The following is a 5590-nucleotide window of genomic DNA, read 5'->3' as shown; positions in this document are numbered from 1 at the left end:
GATCCCATGATAACGATTAGTTCATAATCGAACTCATCATCACCATGGGTTCCAATGAAAGCATGGTATAAAATAAGGTCTTAATAAACTGAATAATAATCAAAGTACAAATAAACGAGATCTAGGTTCAACAAGAATGAAAACGAGCATCCAAAGTTACAACTAATTCAAAGAATCACAAGTAGAAAACAATCTTCTTTTTCGGAGTTGTTTTGTGCTTCTAGGTCTTCTCCTTGGTCTCCCAACCTTCCCGAATGATGAAAACCCTTTTTTAAGTACATATACGCCCATATTGGACCTGTACCCTTAAAATCGTCAAATTCCACTCAAAAAAGACTTTTTCAGCGAAATTAGCGAAGTCAGCCGCGCATCAGCGCGCGGCCGCGCAGCACACCAGGCGGGCGCCTCCACCAGCAGGCGGGCGCCTGGAGCTTGTTTGGAAAAATTCTGATGAATCTTGTTTTGGCCATAACTTGAGTTCTACTCGTCAGAATTAGGTGATCCAACTGTCCAGGCGAAGATAACGAGATTCTCTCCTACTTGACAGTGGCCTTGGCTTCCAATTCTGATCAATTTTCATCATATTTTCTTTAAAAACTCCTTTCTTCATTTAACTAATACCTGAAATGCAATAACACAAAAACACATCAAAATACCAATAACTTGAGTCCAAAACACCAATTTAGGCTTGTAATAAAGCATTCCAAGTGGATATAAAATCCACTTATCACACCCCCAAACTTGAATCGATGCTTGTCCTCAAGCATAAACAGACTCAAAACTACAAAACAAACCTAATGCATGAATGCAACTACGTGAATGCAACTAAATGATAATACAATCGATCCCTCTAGAATAACCATAACCAAATGAATAAGCCAATGCCTCTAAGAATGCAATGATTCAAAATAGAGTTCGAATAAATCCCACAAACCAGAAACGTGCGTGTGTGGAATGCTTAACAGATATCTCTCGATACTAGATCAATAACCATAACTTATCTATCATTAAAACAATCAAAAGTTTATAAACAGAATATACAATAAATGCATTATGACTCACAACACCTCCTTTCTACTAGAGTTATTCGAGGATTCATACTATTATTAAACAAATAACAAAGATGCTTATTTGACCGTGCAATGAAATGAGGTCCCAAAAGACTTATGCAATAATACCCATGTAGCGAGCCTTAGGTTAGCGGATCCCAGACTATAAAAGCCATAGGTCACTAGGCACAAAGTCCCCTAGAACTTAATAACTCGAGTATTAAAGAGCTCACTCTTGATCAATTATGCATAAACACATACTTTTTTTTTCTTTTTTTTTTCTTTTTTTCTTCTTTTTTTCAATAATTTCTGAATGAGTGTGTTTCGCTCCATCTCATTCAACCCTAGACTACTCATAAAAATATGAGCCGGCTACTAGCCATTTGACACCTATCCTTACAACAACTAGCAATGAAATCCAAGTTTTTCTCCAGATAAAAAAATCAGTGTTTTTACGTCATTACGAGAATATCACAAATTCTAAATATAACCAAGTGATTAAATCTCAACAGCAAACAAGTATGATCATGATCTAGATCAAAAGCAACCCTATAAGACTTTATGAAAATATTTGTTTTTGGCATGCAAATCAATTCATTAGGACTTAAACATCCCTCTATTCGTCATCACCACACTCAAATCAACATCAACTTATCAAATATCATAGTTCATCTTAAGGGATCATGCTAAATATGCATACAAATGCAACTATATAAAATCACATAAAAAATAAACAAATATGTCCTATATGAACAAATCATGCAAAAATATGAATGAACTACAACTAAACATGCAATATGAATCTATATGAATCTATATGGACACACACACATACTACTAATCCCTATATTATCACCCCCAAACTTAAAATTTTCAATGTCCTCATTGAAGGTAATAATAAGGATTTTAGGCTTACCTAGTTAGCGGGAGAGTCACCCTCGCCGGGTGGAGGATCAGGTGGAGGATCAGGTGGCCAATCAACCTCGCCACCAGTGTCTCAAACAATAGTACCGAAAGCATGTGTCAAATCTTCATCAAAACGATGGTGAATGTCATGCATGGCCTCCATACGCCTAGTCACTCGCCTGTACTGCTCATCACCAAGACCAAACATATCAACTGTCTGTGGCGCATGAGAAAAACCCTCTGTAGGCACCGGAAGATCTGTCCAGCCACTCTCTACATCATCAAAAATATATCCCAACCCCTTATCATGGGGTGCACCTAAGAATGAATAACTCAAGTGATCTGGCTTTCGGTTGAGCTCAAGTGTGGGAGCTTCTTGAATAAATGGTTCAAAATGCTCCTGAGAAATTTTTAGCCCTGCTAACCCAAGAGAATCGAATGGCATATCTAACTTCCTCATCCACGAAGGTGCATTCAAAACCTGCAGTTGCTCTGCTCCTTCCTTGTCATCAATAACTGATCTCCACATTAAGGATCTCTCTAAGGTCTCTGACTTTGGAAATTGCTCAAGCTCTGAATTTACTACAGAGTCGACCCACTCTACTTTAAAGCACTCCTCTTTAGTTGTGGGTAACTTTATTTTCTTGAACACATTAAAAATGACCTTTTGATCGTAAACCTTCATCGAATGCTCTCCTTTTTGCACATCGATCATAGTTCGACCTGTAGCCAAGAATGGTCTTCCCAAGATAATGGGAATCTTCTTATCTTCCTCGAAATCAAGAATTACAAAGTCAGCAGAAAAGATGAGTTTATCCACCTTGACCAAGACATCCTCCACTATACCTCGTGGATAAGCGATGGAACGGTCAGCTAGTTGCAATAACATGTATGTTGGTTTCGGATCAGACAGACCAAGCTTCTTGAAGATAGATAAGAGCATCAGATTGATGCTAGCTCCTAAATCACATAAACACTTGTCGAACGACAAGTTTCTGATGGTGCAAGGAATAGTGAAGTTTCCATGATCTTTAAGCTTCGGAGGCAACTTCTGTTGCAGCACAACACTGCATTCCTCCGTTAGAGCAACGGTCTCTAAGTCATCGAGCTTCACTTTCCGAGAGAGAATACCTTTCATAAATCTCGCATAGCTAGGCATCTGTTCAAGAGCTTCAGCGAAAGGTATGTTGATATGAAGTTTATTGAACACCTCCAAAAACTTCTCAAACTGCTTATCCAGTTTTTTCTTCTGCAGCCTCTTAGGAAAAGGAGGTGGAGGATAGATCTGTTTCTCCCCTGTATTACCCTCAGGAGGAGTGTGTTCCACAGTAGTCTTCCTTGGTTCCACCTCTGCTTCCTTCTGCACTTCTTCTTCAGCCACAACTGCATTTTTTGAAACTTGAGATTTTTCAGGCTCTTCGTCTTGCTGAATTTGGGGGCTTGCGACCTTTCCAGATCTTAAGGTGATGGCGTTTACCTGTTCTTCAACTTCTCTCTTGCCTAGATTTGTTTCTGTATCACTAGGAAGCGTTCCTGGTGGTTGATTCAATAAGGTATTAGCAATTTTCCCTATTTGGTTCTCCAGAGTCTTGATAGAAATAGCCTGGCTTTGGCATATAAGAGCCTGGTTTTTGCACATAAGCCGCAACTCCTCCAATTTCAGATTTTTCATTCGAAGATAGACATGCACCATGAGTTTGTTATTTTGGTGTAATTTGTTGCTGAAAATCAGGAGGGTTGAATAGCTTATTTCCAAACTGCTGGAATGGCTGTTGCATCGCATTCTGATTGTTGCTCCAGCTGAAGTTAGGATGATTCCAGTTGTCAGGATGATAAGTGTCTGGAATTAGTTGTTGCGATCTCTGAAAATTACTCACAAACTGAGCTGAGTCACTAGATATAGCGCATTGCTCCGTCACATGCGGACCTGCACACAACTCACAAACACTAATTATCTGCTTAACACCATAGTTAGCCAGAGAATCGATCTTCATAGACAACGCCTTTAGTTGAGCAGTGATAGCCGTAGCTGTATCCACTTCAAGAACTCCTGCTACCTTGCCCTGTTGACATCTCTGGGTTGGATAATGATATTCATTAGCAGCCATCAGTTCAATTAGATCATAAGCTTCCTCATAGCTCTTTGCCCATAATGCTCCGCCTGCTGCTGCATCGAGCATGGGTCTGGACTGTGCTCCCAACCCATTGCAAAAACAATTGATGATCATCCAATCAGGCATTCCATGATGAGGACACTTCCTAAGCATCTCCTTGTAGTGCTCCCAAGCTTCATATAAAGATTCTCCTGATTGCTGCGCAAATTGAGTAAGAGCATTCCTGATTGCAGCTGTCTTCGCTATAGGGAAGCAATTAGTAAGAAACTTCTGAGCAAGATCTTTCCAAGTAGTAATCGAACCAGCTGGTAGAGAGTGTAACCAGCTCTTAGCCTTGTCCCTCAGAGAGAATGGGAACAGTCTCAGCTTCACAGCATCTTCAGAAACACCGTTGAACTTGAAGGTGTCGCATATCTCAATGAAATCCCTAATGTGCATATTGGGATCTTCCGTTGGAGAACCCCCAAACTGGATTGAATTCTGCACCCATTGAATTATGCTAGGCTTGATCTCAAAGTTATTAGATGTGATAGATGGCCAGACAATGCTAGATTGAATGTCATTGATCTTGGGTTGAGAAAAATCCATCAAGGCTTTCGTTCGTGCTGCTGGATCTCCCATTGTAATGAGTACCTGACACACAAACAAATAAACCGTGAAAGTAAAAGAATTTGAGTCAGTGAACTTTAACGACCACTGATGACAAGCACATAAATTAAAAATTAACACCGAGTCCCCGGTAGCGGCGCCAAAAACTTGTTAGGGTGAAAACACGCGCTAATATTCACGCAAGTATACGCATTCGCAAGTAGTATAAGATATAAATCAGATTCGTTCCCACAGAGACTGGTTTAGGTTAAGTTCAATTTATGCACCTATGCAACAATGTATGGTTATCGCTCAATGCTAAGACAAATAACAAATTGGGTTTTTATGAAACTAAGAGATTATACTAAATAACATTAACTAAGAGAATTGAGGTTGAATTACTATATATGACAAACATGGGATCCTAACTTCATTACTACTTCATTCAATAGCCTTTTCGTTCTTAACCTTAGCATGTGATGGTGATGACACTAATCAGATAACACGAAATTGATAAACGCCAACTTTCGTTGCACGAGTACCATTCTACCAGACATCCACAAAAGAGATAGAAGCTGAATATGCACCACTTATATTGAGACCCTATATGTCTATAGAATTTGACAACATAACGGTTTAAGCACAAGTTATCTATCTTGATTACATAGGGAAAGTAAAATGGTTAAAATTACCTACGAATTATGCATAATAAATACATGAACCTATGCTAGCATGGCAAGTTCTAAACCTCTATATTCACTGTCGCTTCAATAGAGATTAACACGCTATCTTATATGTTAGCTACGCACATAAGATGAATAAGAACAACCAATACTAGGATATCAATCAATCACCACATACCAAGATATCAAAACAATTAACTATTAAAATCCATAAGTAAATCCGCTAGAATCCCATGATAATGATTAGTTC

The 5590-nt window shown here is 39.0% G+C and overlaps 1 non-coding gene across 1 annotated transcript; it reads left to right on the top strand.

Moving 5' to 3' along the window:
• The first annotated feature begins 4193 nt into the window (after positions 1-4193).
• Positions 4194-4300, top strand: LOC141699315 (small nucleolar RNA R71). Its single transcript, XR_012565787.1, has one exon. It is a non-coding gene; the product is annotated as a small nucleolar RNA R71 (small nucleolar RNA).
• Positions 4301-5590: the final 1290 nt, after the last annotated feature.

This window comes from Apium graveolens, chromosome 11 (assembly GCF_009905375.1).
Source record: "Apium graveolens cultivar Ventura chromosome 11, ASM990537v1, whole genome shotgun sequence".
Lineage (NCBI taxonomy): Eukaryota > Viridiplantae > Streptophyta > Magnoliopsida > Apiales > Apiaceae > Apium > Apium graveolens.
Note: the sequence above shows the minus strand (reverse complement) of the source record. Positions and strands in the feature narration are given on the sequence as shown.